The sequence below is a fragment of the Haematobia irritans genome, chromosome 3, assembly GCF_050003625.1.
Source record: "Haematobia irritans isolate KBUSLIRL chromosome 3, ASM5000362v1, whole genome shotgun sequence".
Lineage (NCBI taxonomy): Eukaryota > Metazoa > Arthropoda > Insecta > Diptera > Muscidae > Haematobia > Haematobia irritans.
In genome coordinates, this window is record NC_134399.1 from 8,220,623 (window position 1) to 8,241,396 (window position 20,774).

The window sequence follows — 20,774 nt, forward strand, 5'->3', positions numbered from 1 at the left end:
ATATTAATTCTTTTAATATATAGCATTCGCTTCAAAGTTCAGGACTATAGTGCGTATGATTAGTATTAATTTAATTTTAATGTTAGTTTGAATTAAATGTATACCTATCTCTTATAATTTCTATGAAATATTATGGATGCCACCATGAAATATCAAGACTTTATGGCGTATGATACACATTCATGTCATTGCTATATAAAAATAAAAATCTCTAGAAATAAAATAAAATTCTATAGAAATAAAAATTTGAACAAAATTTTCTATTGAAATAAATTGTTTACAAAATTTTCTATAGGAATAAAATTTTGACAAAATTTTCTATAGGAATAAAATTTTGACAAAATTTTCTCTAGGAATAAAATTTGAACAAAATTTTCTATAGAAATAAAATTTTGACAAAATTTTCTATAGGAATAACATTTTGAAAAAATTTTCTATAGGAGTAAAATTTTGACAAAATTTTCTATTGAAATAAATTTTTAACAAAATTTTCTATAGGAATAAAATTTTGACAAACTTTTCAACAGCAATAAAATTTTGACAAAATTTTCTGTAGGAATAAAATTTTGACAAAATTTTCTAAAGGAGTAAAATTTTGACAAAATTTTCTATAGAAATAAAATTTTGACAAACTTTTCAATAGTAATAAAATTTTGAAAAAATTTTCTATAAAAGTAAAATTTTGAAAAAATTTTCTATAGAAGTAAAATTTTGAAAAAATTTTCTATAGAAGTAAAATTTTGAAAAAATTTTCTATAGAAATCAAATTTTGACAAATTTTTCTATAGAAATAAAATTTTGACGAAATTTTCTATAGCAATAAAATTTTGACAAAATTTTTTATAGGAATAAAATGTTGACAAAATTTTCTATAGGAATAAAATTTTGACAAAATTTTCTATATGAATAAAATTTTAACAACATTTTCTATAGAAATAAATTATTAACAAAATTTTCAATAGAAATAAATTGTTGACAAAATTTTCGCTAGGAATAAAATTTTGACAAAATTTTCTCTAGGAATAAAATTTTGACAAAATTTTCTATAGGAATAAAATTTTGACAAAATTTTCTGTAGGAATAAAATTTTGACAAAATTTTCTATAGAAAACAATTTTTGACAAAATTTTCTATAGGAATAAAATTTTTGACAAAATTTTCTCTACGAATAAAATTTTGAATAAATTTTCTCTACGAATAAAATTTTGAATAAACTTTCTATAAAAATAAAATTTGACAAAAGTTTCCATAGAAATACAATTTTGACAAAATTTTCTATAGAAATAAAATTTTGACAAAATTTTCTATAGAAATAAAATTTTGACAAAATTTTCTATAGAAATAAAATTTTGACAAAATTTTCTATAGAAATAAAATTTTGACAAAATTTTCTATAGAAATAAAATTTTGACAAAATTTTCTATAGAAATAAAATTTTGACAAAATTTTCTATAGAAATAAAATTTTGACAAAATTTTCTATAGAAATAAAATTTTGACAAAATTTTGTCTGAAAATAAAATGTTGACAAAATTTTCTATAGTAATAAAATTTTGACAAATTTTTCTCTAGGAATAAAATGTTGACAAAATTTTCTATAGGAATAAAATTTTGACAAAATTTTCTATAGGAATAAAATTTTGACAAAATTTTCTATAGGAATAAAATTTTAACAAAATTTTCTATAGGAATAAAATTTTCACAAAATTTTCTATAGAAATCAAAAACTGAAAAATAAGAAAAGTAGATTATTTTAGCTCGAGTGGCAATCGTAAACTACAATACAATTTTAATTTGAACTTCTCATTAAGGAGAACTATACTACCAATATTTAAGTTTATAAGTTTCAGTTTAGGAACTTATAGCCAAACGAAAATTTTTCGATTTGCGATTTCGAATTTCGGAACATGGGGGTATAAGTTAATAAATTAATTTAAATCCTTAATATATACTTTCATATAACTAACACGCATACATATCACATATGCCATTGTTTCATGAAGGAATTCCGTTCATGACTTAGCTTGGGTTTATTCATCTTTTGGCCTTCTATTTCTAGGTATAGTGCACATCTCACTTGGATCCATAGAAGAAAAAAAAAGAAAATTTGTTGCATTTCATTTGTTAAAGAAAAAAGAACTAAAACTTAAGCAAAAAAAAAAACAGAATCCTTTTGTTTTGCTCATTTTTTGCTGCAGCTCTTTCCGTTTTCGTTTTTTGTTTCTTCCACTCTGCAACACTTTTTTCAGTAGATTTCAAGGATAAGTGGCTTTTGCAAGCATTTTCTCTTATTGTTGTTTTTTTTTTTTTTCTGCGAGGTAGACTCACTTGGTTAAAGGTGGTAAAGACACTTTGTTGGAATATTTGTGATACTTTTTGAATTAAATATATACCTATATCTTATAATATCTGTGAATTATTATGGATGTCATCATGAAATATCAAGACTTCATGGCGTATGATAAATATTTATATCATTGGTATATAGTATACGCTTCAAAGTTCAGAACAATAGTGCGTATGATTAGTATTAATTATTTTTTTAATAGAGATTAAAGAGATTAAAGATGCTGCAAATATCCGGTAATGGTAAGTCATTATTATTTATTTTTTTGGTTTTTTATATATAGTAAGAAGATTTTTTTTAAAGGATTTAATGTAGGGTATTCTATGTTCGTTTCACTTGCCTTACGCTTTCTCTTTCCTTTCCTGTTGAAGTGGGTGCTGAATTCTGTTACCAATTGCTTTGTACAACCACGACGGTGATGATGATGGTGATGTATTGCTCTTGCCATAGTCACACTCACATTGCCATTACCACCATAAGAGTCCATCTGCCATAGCGGCTCGATGGATGCCACATTTGTATGTCTGTGATAACGATAATTTCAAGTATTTTAATGGATTCTTTTTATTTCTTTGCTTTGGCTTTTCCCCAGGTTTTCTACACCAAACAATGAGAAGAAAAGGCCGCAATGGAAATCTATTTGAGTATATTATAGTAATGAATGGACAAAGAAAAATATCTGCTGAATGCTAAAAAACGGCATTTTGAGGACATTGAGAAGAATGTCATTCCTATGAAAAAAAAATTAAATCAGAGATATTTAGTAAAAAAAATGCCAAAAGATTTTTGTAAACATTTTCTTTACCAGTACGGTCCGAAACAATCGCATGACAATTAGCTGCCCAAATTTCAACCGGATCGGATGAAATTTGTTCCTCCATAAGGCTCCACAAATCAAATCCTGAAAGTCATTTTTTATGGGGGTTATACTCTTACCAAAAAGTGATCTGATATGCCCCTTTTCGCGTGTAGTACCTTATAATCTCCAATGATTTCAAATGTTAGAGTTGCTGTCTAAACACTACCCTTTTTGAAAACGAAAGAGATTATTCTCTTCTTTGAAGAGAAACTTCTTTGAAATTTTTATTTCTGTCCGTTTTTTTTACACACACACTCACCATAACCAGCATTATTTAAATCTATATTAAGTAATGGAAGATAAACACATCCATGAGATAGATTTGTTTCTTCTTTTACTTCAAAGGTTTGGTAAATAAGATAGAGTGGAATAAATGTAGCACAGTGTATGGGAAGAGACGCGAAATTGCAGAGGTATTGATTTCAAAATTTTGTGATCTGGAACCACTAGCGTCTACTCTAATAGCTGAGATTATTTTTCACAAGTAACAAACTTTTAGGTATTCGAAGAAATACTAAGAAGTTAGACCGAAAACTGGCAAGGAATTGCTTCGTTTGCTCTAAAGTGTCCGGTTGCCAAATTTGGTTTTCTGCTATCATAAGCCATTCCAAACTGAACAATTTGTGAAACAAAATCTGGAGAAAATTTTACCAAACCACTACCACACAAAAAAAATCTTATTTTGAAAGTCTTCCTTTTATAGGAAATTTTCTCAAAATTTTATTTCTATAGAAAATTTTCTCAAAATTTTATTTCCATAGAAAATTTTTTCCAAATTTTATTTCTATAGAAAATTTTCTCAAAATTTTATTTCTGTAGAAAATGTTCTCAAAATTTTTTTTTCTGTAGAAAATGTTCTCAAAACTTTATTTCTATAGGAAATTTTGTCAAAATTTTATTTCTATAGAAAATTTTATCAAAATTTTATTTCCATAGAAAGATTTCTCCAAATTTTTTTTTCTATAGGAAATTTTGTCAAAATTTTATTTCTATAAAAAATTTTGTCAAAATTTTATTTCTATAAAATTTATCAAAACTATAGAAAATTTTGTCAAAATTTTATTTCTCTAGGAAATTTTCTCAAAATTTTATTTGTATAGTAAATTTTCTCAAAATTTTATATACAAATATAGGAAATTTTGTCAAAATTTTATTTCTTTAGAAAATTATATTTTCATAGAAAGATTTCTCCAAATTTTTGTCTATAGGAAAATTTGTCAAAATTTTATTTCTATAGAAAATTTTGTCAAAACTTTATTTTATATAGAAAATTCTGTCAAAATTTTATTTCTATAGATGAAAATTTTGTCAAAATTTTATTTTATATAGAAAATTCTGTCAACATTTTATTTCTATCAAATTTATCAAAACTATAGAATATTTTGTCAAAGTTTTATTTCTCTAGGAAATTTTCTCAAAATTTTATTTGTATAGTAAATTTTCTCAAAATTTTATATACAAATATAGGAATTTTTGTCAAAATTTTATTTCTTTAGAAAATTATATTTTCATAGAAAGATTTCTCCAAATTTTTGTCTATAGGAAAATTTGTCAAAATTTTATTTCTATAGAAAATTTTGTCAAAACTTTATTTTATATAGAAAATTCTGTCAAAATTTTATTTCTATAGATGAAAATTTTGTCAAAATTTTATTTTATATAGAAAATTCTGTCAACATTTTATTTCTATAGAAAACTTTGTCAATACTTTATTTCTATAGGAAATGTTGTCAAAATTTTATTTCTATCGAAAATTTTGTCAAAATTGTATTCCTATAGAAAATTTTCTCAAAATTTTATCTATAGAAAATTTTGTCAAAATTTTATTTTATAGAAAATGTTGTCAAAATGTTATTTCTATAGAAAACTTTGTCAAAATTTTATTTCTATAGAAAATTTTCTCAAAACTTTATTTCTATAGACAATTTTGTAAATTTTTTTTTCCATAGGAAATTTTGTCAAAATTTTATTTCTATAGACAATTTTGTCAAAATTTTATTTCTATAGAAAATTTTGTCGAAATTTTATTTTATATAGAAAATTCTGTCAAAATTTTATTTCTGTAGAAAATTATGTCAAAATCTTATTTCTGTAGAAAACTTTGTCAAAATTTTATTTCTATAGAAAATTTTGTCAAAATTTTATTTCTATAGGAAATTTTGTCAAATTTTTTTTTCTATAGAAAGATTTTTCCAAATTTTTTTCCATAGGAAATTTTGTCAAAATTTTATTTCTATAGAAAAGTTTGTCAAAATTTTATTTCTATAGAAAATTTTGTCGAAATTTTATTTTATATAGAAAATTCTGTCAAAATTGTATTTCTGTAGAAAATTTTGTCAAACTTTTATTTCTATAGAAAACTTTGTCAAAATTTTATATCTATAGAAAATTTTGTCAAAATTTGATTTCTATAGGAAATTTTGTCAAAATTTTATTTCTCCAAATTTTTTTCCATAGGAAATTTTGTCAAAATTTTTTTCCATAGGAAATTTTGTCAAAATTTTATTTCTATAGAATGATTTCTCCAAATTTTTTTCCATAGGAAATTTTGTCAAAATGTTATTTCTATAGAAAAGTTTGTCAAAATTTTATTTCTATAGAAAAATTTGTCAAAATTTTATTTGTATAGTAAATTTTGTCAAAATTTTATTTCTATCGAAAATTTTTGTAAAAATGCTATTTTCATAAAAAATTTTCTTCAAATTTTATTTCTATAGAAAATTTTGTCGAAATTTTATTTTATATAGAAAATTCCGTCAAAATTTTATTTCTGTAGAAAATTTTGTCAAAATTTTATTTCTATAGAAAACTTTGTCAAAATTTTATTTCTATAGGAAATTTTGTCAAAATTTTATTTCTGTAGAAAGATTTCTCCAAATTATTTTCCATAGGAAATTTTGTCAAAATTTTTTTCCATAGGAAATTTTGTCAAAATATTATTTTTATAGAAAAGTTTGTCAAAATTTTATTTCTATAGAAATTTTTTGTAAAACTGTTATTTTCATAAAAAAATTTTCTTCAAATTTTATTTCTATAGAAAATTTTGTCAAAATTTTATTTCTATAGAACATTTTGTCAAAATTTTATTTTTATAGAAAATTTTTTCATAATTTTATTTCAATAGAAAACTTTGTTAAAATTTTATTTCTATAGAAAATTTTGTCAAAATCTTATTTCTATAGAAAATTTTGTCAAAATTTTATTTCTATAGAAAAGTTTGTCAAAATTTGATTTCTATAGAAAAATTTGTCAAAATTTTATTTGTACAATAAATTTTGTCAAAATTTTATTTCTATCGAAAATTTTGTAAAAATGTTATTTTCATAAAAAATTTTCATCAAATTTTATTTCTGTAGAAAATTTTGTCAAAATTTTATTTCAATAGAAAATTTTGTCAAAATTTTATTTTTATAGAAAATTTTGTCAAAATTTTATTTCTATAAAAAAATTTTATTTCTTTGTCTACTACTAGGCTCACTCGAAACACTGTTCCATTTAAAGAATTTACTTGGAAACGTCATTATTTTTTACCCTCCATCGAAAAAAGTAAAAGATAAAATTAAATCCCATCCTTTCCAAGTGTCATTTTCGGCAATCATGAAATGTTTTAATGTTTGCCCGCAAACGGAAGGATGCTTAACCATCAGGCTTAAGTAGGTAAACAGCTTCATTTTATTTTTAAGTGAATTCGTGAAATTCCCTTAAGAAAACGCAAAAAACAGAAGTAATTGCAAACCAGTGAACAAGCATTGCTCATACATTTCCTTCTTTTCCGTTTCCGTATTTACTGAGGTGTGAAAAGAGATTTCATTTGTACATGTAATGTGTTAAATCTGCTTTTTGACGTATAACTCGGAGGGAAGTAAAATGTTAAGGGGATTGAAGAGCGCATATATACATATAATGTAAATAATTATGATATTTTAAGATGAAATGTCAGAAATGCATAAATCATAATTTGTTTAATATCACAAGGGTTGTGGAGCTTAACAGTCGTTTTATCTGATATCTCTGTACGTGTGTAGGAATCTCATAGACAATAGTTAATATTGTAATATCTACAATTGTAGTGAAATAAATTTTAATATTTTGTAATTGAGGTGGGCGTAATACAGGGTGGCTGATATGGTCAAAGAAAATAGTCAGTTGCTGTTAAATCTGGCGATTGCGCTGGCCAAATAATTTCCGAATTTCTGGAAATTATTCGGTCTCCAAAATTTTGACTTAATAGTACCATTGTGTCTCGGTCAGTAAAAAATTGTCTGTCATAATCCGATACCGCTCTCCATTTACAGTTATAGAATTTCCATCTTCATTCTCGAAGAAGTAAGTCTCAATGACATTTGTAGATATGATCCCACACCATGCAGTACACCTGATGGGGTGCAATTGGCGTTGATGAATGACTCTTGGATTTTGGTAACCCTAGAACCTACAGTTCTGCTTATTAAACAAGCCATTCAAATGAAAATGAGCTTCATCACTCATAATCAAATTTGATCTCTGGTTAAAATAATAAAATTTTATTGTTCTGAATCTCTGTTCCATTGTGAACCTCTCCGTTATAAATTCTCCAAGTGTTGTCTATATAATATGAAAGAAAAAAATGAATAAACGAAAAACTTATTCCCCCATGTTCCAATATTCGGAATCGCAAGAATTAATTTTTTAACGAAAAAATAGAGATACTCTCGGGCACCAATACAATTTTTATTTGAACTTCCCATTTATGGGAACTATATTACCAAGATTTAAGTTAATAAGATTCAGGGTTATGAAATTATGTCCAAATGAATATTTTGCGATTTCCGAACACTACTAAAATTTCGCCACGACCCAGAATAGATATTACTTTATGAGGCCTAAGCACGGTTGTCACCAAACAAAAAAATCTTTTTTTTTTTGTCAAACAAAAAATTCTATAAAAAATTTTATCAATATATTATTTCTATACAAAAATTTATCAAAATTTTATTTCTCTACAAAAATTTATCAAAATTTTATTTCTATAGAAAATTTTCTCAAAATTTTTTAAGCTACACTTGTAGTTTTTAAGCTACACTTATAATTTAGTCAATGCATGGCTTTAAGCTGAGATCAAAAACAACAATAATAAAATTTTATTTCTATAGAAAATTTTCTCAAAATTTTATTTCTGTAGAAAACTTTCTCAAAATTTTATTTCTATACACCGAAAGAATTCTCATCGTTAATTTTACGAAGAATTCTTCATTAACTATTCTTCGTGAATTCTTCATTAAAACAACGAAATTTTCAATAATTTTCGTAAATTGTACGAATATACGAAACGTCTAGGAAATATTCTACATTAAATTTTCTTCGTAAAAGCTTAGTACTTTTTACGAAACTTTCTTCAAATTGCATTATTTTTATGAAGAAGTTTATACGAATATATTACGAAACATTCTGCACTAAAATTTCTTCATAAAAAGTACGAAACATTTTCTTTAAAATAACGAAGAAGTTTCATTGAAGTTATACAATTTCCGTTCGCGACATAAAATTGCCTCTGATAATGTTCTTGAGTGTATTCCTTTATTCTATTTTTTATGCATGTCTATGCTACTTCTCATTTGGGGGATAGCGCGCTATATAATAAAAGTGAAGCAATAAAACAAAAAATTAGTCAAAAACTTAAGATGTAAAATAGTGATGACATTTTTCACACTTGTTCTACAACCAAATGCACTTTCGACTATAAGTTTTTTTTCTAAAGTTCGAACATTTTTTCATAAAAAGTATGAAACATTTTCATAAAAAGGACGAACATTTTTCATAAAAACTACGAATCTTTTTCATAAAAAGTACGAAATTTATTCATAAAAAGTACGAAACATTTTATGAAAAGTACGAATATTCTTCATAAACAGTACGATTTTTTTTCATACAAACTAAGAAAAATTTGCAAAAACTTTTCTTCGTAAAAAGTACGAAATATTTCGTACTTTTAATGAAAAGTTCCTTTGGTTGTAAAGCAATGACAAATTTCGTACTTTTAACGAAATTTTTCGTTCTTCTTACGAAGAAAATTCTTTCGGTGTAGAAAATTTTGTAAAAATTTTATTTCTATAAAAATTATATCAAAATTTTATTTCCATAGAAATCTTTGTCAAAATTTTATTTCTATAAAAAATTATACAAAATTTTATTTCTATACAAAGGTTAGGTTAGGTTAGGTGACAGCCCGATGTATCAGGCACACTTAGACTATTCAGTCCATTGTAATACCACATTGGTGCACTTCTCTCTTATCACTGAGTGCTGCCCGATTCCATGTTAAGCTTAATGACAAGGGACCTCCTTTTTATAGCCGAGTCCGAACGGCGTTCCACATTGCAGTGAAACCACTTAGAGAAGTTTTGAAACCCTCAGAAATGTCACCAGCATTACTGAGGTGGGATAATCCACCGCTGAAAAACTTTTTGGTGTTCGGTCGAAGCAGGAATCGAACCCACGACCTTTTGTATGCAAGGCGGGCATGCTAGCCATTGCACCACTGTGGCTCCCTATTTCTATACAAAACATTGTCAAAATTTTATTTATATAGAATTTTTATTTCTATTGAACATTTTGTCAAAATTTTATTTCTATAGAAATTTTTTTCAACATTTTGTCAAAATCTATAGAAATTTTTTCAGCATTTTATTTCTGTAGAAAATTTTGTCAAAATTTTATTTCTACAGAAAATTTTGTCAAAATTTTATTTCTATAGAAAATATTGTCAAAATGTTTTTTTCTAATAACAATTTTTGTCAACATTTTATTTCTATAGAAAATTTTGTCAACATTTTATTTCTATAAAAAATTTTTGTGAAAATTTTGTATCTATAGAAAATGTTGTCAAAATTTTATTTCTATAGAAAATTTTGCCAAAATGTTATTTTTCTTGAAATTTTGTTTCAAAATTTTATGTCTATGGGTAGGATAGGTATAGTGGTATCCCGATATTTCAGGCTCACTTAGACTATTCAGTTCATTGTAATACCACAGTGGTGAACTTCTCTATTATCACTGAGTGCTGCCCGATTCTGTTCAATGACAAGAAAATTTTGTTTCTATAGAAAATTTTGTCAAAATTTTATTTCTTTAGAAATTTTTTATTTCTGAAGAAAATTTTGTAAAATTTTTATTTCTTTAGACAATTTTGTCAAAATTTTATTTTTATAAAAAATTTTATCAAAAAATTTTTTTTTGAATTTCTATTTCTATTGAAAAATTTGTCACAATTTTATTTCTATAGAAAATTTTGTCAAAATTTTGTTTCTATAGAAAATTTTTTCAACATTTTATTTCTATAGAAAAATTTGCCAAAATTTTATTTTTCTTGAATTTTTTTTCAAAATTTTTTGTCTATGGTTATGATAGGTATAGTGGCAGCCCGATATTTCAGGCTCACTTAGACTATTCAGTCCATTGTGATACTACAGTGGTGAACTTCTCGCTTATCACTGAGTGCTGCCCGATTTTATGTTAAGTTCAATGACAAGAAAATTTTGTCAAAATTTTATTTCTATAGAAAATTTTGTCAAAATTTTATTTCTTTAGAAAATTTTGTCAAAATTTTATTTCTGTGGAAAATTTTGTCAAAACTTTATTTCTTTAGAAAATTTTTGTCAAAATTTTATTTTTATAAAAAAGTTTATCAAAATTTTATTTTTATAGAATTTTTATTTCTATTGAAAATTTTGTCAACATTTTATTTCTATAAAAAAATTTTGTGAAAATTTTGTATGTATAGAAAATTTTGTCAAAATTTTATTTCTATAGAAAAATTTGCCAAAATGTAATTTTTCTTGAAATTTTTTCAAAATTTTTTGTCTATGGTTATGATAGGTATAGTGGCAGCCCGATATTTCAGGCTCACTTAAACTATTCAGTCCATTGTGATACCACAGTGGTGAACTTCTCTCTTATCACTGAGTGCTGCCCGATTCTATGTTAAGTTCAATGACAAGAAAATTTTGTCAAAATTTTATTTCTTTAGAAAATTTTGTCTAAATTGTATATCTTTAGAAAATTTTTCTTTAGAAAATTTTCTCAAAATTTTATTGCTGTAGAAAATTTCGTCAAAACTTTATTTCTATAGAAAATTTTGTCAAAATTTTATTTTTATAAAAAATTTTATCAAAATTTTATTTTTATAGAATTTTTATTTCTATTGAAAATTTTGTCACAATTTTATTTCTATAGAAAATATTGTCAAAATTTTGTTTCTATAGAAAATTTTGTCAACATTTTATTTCTATAGAAAAATTTGCCAAAATGTTATTTTTCTTGAAATTTTTTGACTATGGTTAGGATAGGTATAGTGACAGCCCGATATTTCAGGCTCATTTATTTTATCAAAATTTTATTTCTATAGAAAATTTTGCCAAAATTTTATTTCTATAAAAATTTTTTATCAAAATTTTATTTTTATAGAATTTTTATATCTTTTGAAAATTTTGTCAAAATTATATTTCTATACAAAATTTTGTCAACATTTTATTTCTATAGAAAATTTTTTAAAAATTTTATTTTTATACAAAATTTGTGGAGTAACTCTTAGTTGAAGAGGAATATTTTGCAAAATCTACCAAAATATTAAGAATTCTACCAATCTACCAGTTTTGGTTGATTTCTACCAACCGTGGGTCTGAAATCAATATGTTGTCAACATTTTATTTCTATAGAAAATTTTTTAAAAATTGTATTTTTATAGAAAATTTGTGGAGTAACTCTTAGTTGAAGAGGAATATTTTGCAAAATCTACCAAAATATTAAGAATTCTACCAATCTACCAAATTTGGTTGATTTCTACCAACCGTGGGTCTGAGACCAATATTTCAATGTGTTACAAACGAAATGAATGAAATGCCGAAAATTTAGTGTCAACTGCCGCCGACAAAACGGGTCGGCTTCATTCTCCGCCTTCATTTTAAATTATCGCAGAATCAATGAGTTTATGTATAGATTATTAGTAATCAAAAATTGGCATCCACGACAGTTTAATAGAAATTCCAGATGGGTGATGGCAATAAAACTGCATTGAGTTGAACAAGAGGTCTGGAGCATGGAGCATGGATATAAAAATGAGTGTTCACATCGCGTTACGATGTACGTGGTATATTGGTCCCACACACGCACTAGATCTAAAGTTTAGTGTTGACATTGAATTCTTTTGCGTCGTGTTTGCAGTACGTTTTTTTCCTTACATTTATTTTTAGCATGCATTCTATGCGTTGTTTAGCTGCCGTACGTCCGCCCGTCCGTCTGAATGATTGTCTGTTTGTCTGTCTGTTCGGTCTATATGCAAGCACATACGTAAGTACCATTGTTGTATATTACATGAAGAACACAAAACAAAGGAGAGCTGTAACATAAAGAAGCATATCCAAGATATGGACAACAAAACAACATAATAATGGATAGGATGGTTGACTGGCTGGCTGTTTGGTGGGGTTCTGTTGTTTTTTTCCCGCTATCTGGCGTCAGATTTGTTTTTTTTTCGCACAATACTCTCTGGGGTTTTGAGGTTACGTTGCGTTTTATGATCGCCTGGCAAAAGTAGAGCATTTCATTTATTCACAAAGATACATTTTACAATAGTCACTCTATACGGACACGCACGCACACAATCTAGAGCCCTAGATGAACAGTTGAGCACAGAAGTCCATAGAGGCGGATATTTCGCCAGTACCCATACCGTTCATTTGACCATACTCAACAATATGACTTAAAATGCGTAAGCCATCATTTGCACTTTATGTGGGTATATGGGGAGGCAACCTACTTTGAAACACCTCTGTCACATCTGTCTTAAATGAATTAATTGTCAAACGGCTGTTTATTTTGAGCATCTACATACTGGTAATTTGGTGTAGTGGCATCCCGATATTTCAGGCTCACTAATACTACTAAAAGAAATAGATGTAATAAGACATCAATGCAATATGTACATAACTCGTAAAATGTGCCCGATGGTATAGAATTGAACATTATTTTAAATTACTCATATTTACAATTCCTGTAGATTTTTGAATTTTGGAGAGGTTTAGTCTAATGTTTATTCATTCGACTATTCCCCAATCATAGCCCCAGACGGATGGCGAAGTGAATTCCTCTGTCAATAGCATTAACCCAGCAAAAAAGCGTCGCCAAAAATGTAATGAAAATGTTCTTTTAGAATACGGAAGTGGTACAAAATTGACGCTGAAGCGATGAATTTAACATGGGCTTGTCATAGGACGGAAGTCCTCCATTTCAACAGCCATTGCACTGAATTTGCATTACTTCTTTAGGTGTGATCCGAATTAAATGTTTTGGATGTAAATTAAAAAATTCTGTGATATTTTGTTAAATAAATCATTTTTATAATTTTTAATGGATTCTAACGCTTGTCGAATTTTTTTCAGATTGGATTGAGCATTTTTTTCGACAAGATTTAAATGATTTATACCATTTTATGAATTCTCACTCTGTTTTTAAACATTTGAAACAACAAAAAAAACTTAAAATTACCCATCAAAGGTATGAAAAAAACATGTTGTAAAAAACTGAATTAAAAGAACTTCCTGGGTAGTTAAAATAAAGAACATCATTGGGAGTGCATCTTCTGGAAGTGCTTTTAAAGTGGTGCCTTTGGAAGAACTTCCAAAGTTTTTTGCTGGGAAGATTTATGTATATAGTTCACCAATGTGGTATCACAATCGACTGAATAGTCTAAGTGACCCTGATACATCGGGCTGCCACCTAACCTAACCTAACCTAGGTATATATACATCCATGATGAAACCATAAATATGTACTACAATCAGCTGTCATCAGGTTTGGTAAAATTGGAAAATTGTGGAAAAGTATACGAAAGAGAAAATAAACGTGATTTAATTTTCTTCTTTAATTATTTAACGGCCCATTTTATATATCCAAAAACAATAGTTTTTGTTCGACTATTACGTCCAAAAGAGATATTATTATCTCTTTTGTACATAATAGTCACCTTTTTTTGGGATTTCAGTCAAACGAAAGCGTTCGCTTCGAAATTAACGTTTAATCTTCAGAACTCTCAAACAGAGTTTAACACCGAGGAATCATCTATGTAACAATTATGGGTTTTTTCTTATACAGCCGAAGAATACACAAAATATATTACGAATATTTTTCCAATTGAAATCTTAATTGAATAAAAAATTAATTGATTTAATTATTTTTTTTTCAGTCAAAGAAAAATTAACTGAATCAATTGAATTTTTCATTGGAACAATTATTTTTCAATTACCACATATCATTTCCGTCATTGAAGAAATTTCAATTAACAAGTACATACGGCCGCAAGTTCGGCCAGGCCGAATCTTATGTACCCACCACCATGGATTGCGTAGAAACTTCTACGAAAGACTGTGATTTAGTCCATACATGGTATATATTAGACAAAAAAGTTATGTATAGTTAAGTCTACAAATAATTACGAATCGATATGGAATTTTTGTACGTAGAAAGCCAGAATTGAAATATGGGGGTCGCTTATATGGGGGCTATATACAATTATGAACTTGATATGGACCAATTTTTGTGTGATTGGATCGATTTATCTGAGGGCCATATATAACTATAGACCGATATGGACCTAGTTAGGCATGGTTGTTAACGACCATATACTAGCACAATGTACCAGATTTCAACTCACTCGGATGAAATTTGCTTCTCCAAGAGGTTCCAAAACCAAATCACGGGATCGGTTTATATGGGGCTATGTACGATTATGGACTGATATGGACCACTTTTGGCATGGTTGTTAAATATCATATACTACCACCACGTACCAAATTTCAAGCAGAACGGATGAATTTTGCTTCTCCAAAAGGCACCGGAGGTCAAATCTGGGGATCGGTTTATATGGGAGCTATATATAATTATGGACTGATAGGAACCAATTCCTGCACGGTTGTTGGATACCATATACTAACATCACGTACCAAATTTCAACCGAATGGCAAGAATTTTGCTCTTCCAAGGGGCTCTGGAGGTCACATCTGGGGATCGGTTTATATGGGGCCTATATATAATTATGGACCGATATCGACCAATTTTTGCATGGGAGTTTGAGGCCATATATTAACACCACATACCAAATTTCAACTGAATCAGATGAATTTTGGTCTTCCAAGAGGTTCCGGAGGTCAAATCTGGTGATCGGTTTATATGGGGGCTATATATAATTATGAACCGATGTGGACCAATTTTTGCATGGTTGCTAAAGACCATATTCTAACATCACGTACAAAATTTCAGCCGGATCGGATGAAATTTGCTTCTCTTAGCGGCTTCGCAAGCCAAATCGGGGGATCGGTTTATATGGGGGCTATATATAATTATGGACCGATGTCGACCAATTTTTGCATGGTTGTTAGAGACCATATACTAACACCATGTAGCAAATTTCAGCCGGATCGGATGAAATTTGCTTCTCTTAGAGGCTTCGCAAGCCAAATCGGGGGATCGGTTTATATGGGGGCTATATATAATTATGCACCGATGTCGACCAATTTTTGCATGGTTGTTAGAGACCATATACTTACACCATGTAGCAAATTTCAGCCGGATCGGATGAAATTTGCTTCTCTTAGAGGCCTCGCAAGCCAAATCGGGGGATCGGTTTATATGGGGGCTATATATAATTATGGACCGATGTCGACCAATTTTTGCATGGTTGTTAGAGACCATATACTAACACCATGTAGCAAATTTCAGCCGGATCGGATGAAATTTGCTTCTCTTAGAGGCCTCGCAAGCCAAATCGGGGGATCGGTTTATACGGGGCTATATATAATAATGGACCGATGTCGACCAATTTTTACATGTTTGTTAGAGACCATATACTAACACCATGTACCAAATTTCAGCCGGATCGGATGAAATTTGCTTCTCTTAGAGGCCTCGCAAGCCAAATCGGGGGATCGGTTTATATGGGGGCTATATATAATTATGGACCGATGTGGACCAATTTTTGAATGGTTGTTAGAGACCATATACTAACACCATGTACCAAATTTCAGCCGGATCGGATGAAATTTGCTTCCCTTAGAGGCCTCGCAAGCCAAATTTTGGGGTCCGTTTATATGGGGGCTATACGTAAAAGTGGACCGATATGGCCCATTTGCAATACCATCCGACCTACATCAATAACAACTACTTGTGCCAAGTTTCAAGTCGATAGCTTGTTTCGTTCGGAAGTTAGCGTGATTTCAACAGACGGACGGACGGACGGACGGACGGACGGACGGACATGCTCAGATCGACTCAGAATTTCACCACGACCCAGAATATATATACTTTATGGGGTCTTAGAGCAATATTTCGATGTGTTACAAACGGAATGACAAAGTTAATATACCCCCCATCCTATGGTGGTGGGTATAAAAATTAATTGGAACTTATTTCGCTAGTGAAACTAAAAAATATTTTTTTCTGTGTACGATATTTCAGTGTATTTGTAGGAAATCACATAATTAACTCATCTTGATTTTATCTCTTTCGCTCATGTTTTGATATTCACATTCACATAAAACATGGCTATTGTGCAAATTAAGCACAGCAGCACACCTAACACACTCCCATGCGCACACACATATAGGTGTCCCCCCAAAACAAAAGAAATTAAAAGAGAACCAACGTGACAACAAAACGCCCATGGACTGTTTACACAAATTAGGTCGCCCAACTACTGGAAATGATGTACGCCTGGTTATACATCTAGGGCAAGTTCCTAGAATGGTTGGCCGGCCGGTATCGTCCAAATTCAATTTCCAATGGCCGGGTATGGTTAGTACCGTCGAGTATAATAACTACCAGGTCTACAGCAAAACTTGTAGTAGACAATTACTCAAAAAGGGAGAATTATATATATACCTGCTGCTAAATTATACTCACTCACTAATAGAGATGCCATTATGTATAAAATAAATATGTTTGCTTCTATTAAGTAATGGGTTACGAATAATTTTCCGTTTTCTTTATTGGATTAGCAATAATAACAAATCGATTTCTATGTACATGTTGCAAAACATATCGGTCTTTTATATATATGCATACTCAAACACACCTTTTATACAGAATAAAATAAAAATATATCAAGCAGTTGATGTTTATGCCTTTGACATCCCTATTCTCTTTTCAACTCTGTAGAAAAAACACACAACACCATTAGCAAACAAAACAGCCATTGGAGTTGAGTGTGTATGTGTATATACACAACGAGAGAGCTTTTTGCCATTTGGTTTTCTGACAAATCAAGTTGTCTTGTGCATGCGTCACTTAACTCAAACAAAATTCGTTACGTGCTGAAATTTCTGTTAACCTAATAAATAGATCTCGTTTGTGAACACTGCAAACAAAAACAACAACCAAGCAACAAACAAACCACGTTCCTCTCATGTCTTCTTTATAACACTGTTTTTATGTATACACACCCTCCAAGTGGTCGCATTGTCATTTTGTGTGTACAACGTGGTCATTGCTTTGAAGCAGGGACTCCCAACTAAATTTCAAGAAAGATCACATTTTGATTTCGTGTTAAAGGTGAGTATTAAGTTCGAGTTTAGCCGCTAATTTTCACTAAAGTGAAAACTAAATCAGTAAAAAAATCATAAAATTATACATATTTGTTGCAGATTACATTATAACTTGATGGGGAATATCCCGAGCAAATTTTCACAAAGTTTGTATTCCTTAAAATGTATTAATAAAGAAAAGTAATCGTGAAAAAATGACGATATTAGCGGCTAAACTCGAACTTAATACCCACCTTTAAGTAATAATCAATTCGAGGGCGAAGTATTTTTTCTCGACGAACAAATACAATGTCTTTCTTGGTGGGAAAAAAGTCTTGTTTTTAGCATTCCAAGTTACAATTAACACTTTTTATATATTCGAAAATAAAATTATTGTAACGAGATCAAAGAACAACAATGCCTAGTGGCGAGTAAAACAATTCAGATACAATATGCCGCCAATGGGCCAATTCTCCTATATACGAAACAACTTTAAAAATAAACTGGAAGTTCATTTTGGAGAAAATTACTGCTTCAAATTAAAAAATGTATGTAAAATATCTCCAATAAAAGATTTGAGGTGAGTTCGATAAGATCTATATACCGCTATTTTGTATGTGTGTGTGTTTTTATTAGAAGGCAATCGATAAAATTGTCTCATGAACTCTTTACAAGCCAAAATAGCAAAAATTGGCTCTACAAGCATTCCGACCCCTTCATGGGAAACTCTGACTTAACAAATATGGCATTCAATTTGTCATAAGTTTCTGGTTTTTAGATTGCTGCCGCCGTCGTCCATGCCTTAACAGCTCGCTCCAACACTAAAAAAAGCCTTCCCAACCAATAAACACGTGATAGAGAGGGGTGTATGAGTAGAATTTTCGACGATTTTATTCCGGCCACACGTTGCATCACCGGTACTCACGGTTGTTGTACGTACGTTTAGTTTCGCGCGTAAAATCCACCCGAAGTTGACAGGCAATCAGAAAAAGTAGTTGGCGGCGTGAGTGTTTATCGTTTGCCGCCTTGTTTTCTGATTGGCCGAAATGTTGCTCATTGGTGGTGTTTAGCAATCGCTTATACAAACACTAGAATTTGTGGGCAGGGTTGCCATTATTCAGTATGTATACCAACATGGAAGCAAAATAAATACTGTTGTTATTGCTTAACAAATCTAAAGGAAACACACAAACAAATCAATCCAAATGCATTATTAAGTTGCTCGGTAACCCTGTACTATGCTTTCGTTTTATGCCTGCAATTTTATACGTGTTTATTGAGTTGACAGAGTAGAATGATGGGACCGTTTTCGTTTTGTTCGTTGTTAGTAGCCAGATGAGGGGACTTATTTCGTTGATTGCTTGTCTACCCTGTCGCAACTGCAAATCGCAAATCACCATGTAGTGTCGAAATCGCGTCATGTAAGTCACAAAGCAACAGGAGCACATAAATTTTAGATAGCTGTGGTGGGAGACATTTTGCTGTGTATCTTCATATACCATAGCACACTGGTGTGAAAATACGATAATGTATTTCTGGAACAGTGGGTCATGAAATATGCAAGAGTGGGGTACATATGAAATATAAACAATTTATAATAATTTCCACTGCAAGCTAAGCAAGGTAAATTTATAAAACATTGATTTCGATTTTTTTTATAGGAAACAAGTGAAAACTGAATGCCGGGATTTAAACCAGGTATACACCTCTAGCGAAATGCATTGATAGTTTTACTATCGAAATGTTAAGGTGAGTGATTACTATGATCGATTTTTCCACTAAAACACTAAATTATAAGTTTAAAAAATATATATGAAGACAATTATATTCTTATCAAAACTTGTGCAACATAGTACCTAACTTTAAAGAGGAATAGTTGTCCCATACAAAATTCACCATACAAAATTCACCATACAAAATTCACCACTGTACTATCGACACATATACTATTTGTTACATTTAAAAACCAGGGTCTATGTTAAGTTAGGTTAAGTATAGTGGCAGCCCGATATATCAGACTCACTTAGACTATTCAGACCATTGTGATACCTCAGTCGTGAACTTCTCTCTTATCACAGAGTGCTGCCCGATTCTATGTTAAGCTTAATGACAAGCGGAATATAAGTTCGATATATACATCTAGCATAAATATTGCCACCAATAATAAATGCGTAGCTCCTTTTTCTGGTGAAATTTTCGTCAATATAATGTTATCGATTGTTTAAACATACTCCCGTATGAAATTTCGTTAAAGCTGCATACCAGAGTTAAAAATTAAGCCTGCTATGCACATCTTTTGTCACTCTCGAATACATGGCAATATGTATACAACCGATAAGAAATCCTGAAGAATTGTCGGTAGCATACACACCAAGGCCTTATCTTATGTGCAGTGGAAATTTGGTTAGAGTTATATATCGGGCTTAACTAATGACATTTTAGGGCCCATAAGATGTGCAAACGAAAATAATGTAAGGCATAATTATCGACATATTCTAAGTCAGATTTTGTTTGATTTTGTACATTTCTCTTGGGTCTCAATATATACTTGAAGGAAAATTTTGCATTTTGTACTACGTAAATCGAATGTACTCTTCCATATGTTACCGACAGAAAACAAGAGTCATGTTACCATGACGCGAAGCTCGCAATGATCGTCGAAATTTTTGCTCATAAAACCCGGTATGCATCTCTAGCGGAATTTCGTTTGCGTACCAATAACACAGGAGCAAAATGTAAACAATCGATAACAACATCTTTGCTAGCAAATATAGCAATGCATTTCTTATGCGCTTTACAGACTATCAGTTATTCCGGACGACAGTGCTCGCGTCGAACATATCCCATATATTGTGCACATTATAAGTTAAGTCCGAAGGCATAATCGATACTGCTGCATTTTTATGGGATCTATAACACATTTGCCGATTATTTAGTTGTCGCCGACAAGTCGTATCGATCCGACACACTGTAAGATTCTTTACAAACACCGACATTCCGTCCGGAATAACTGATAGTCT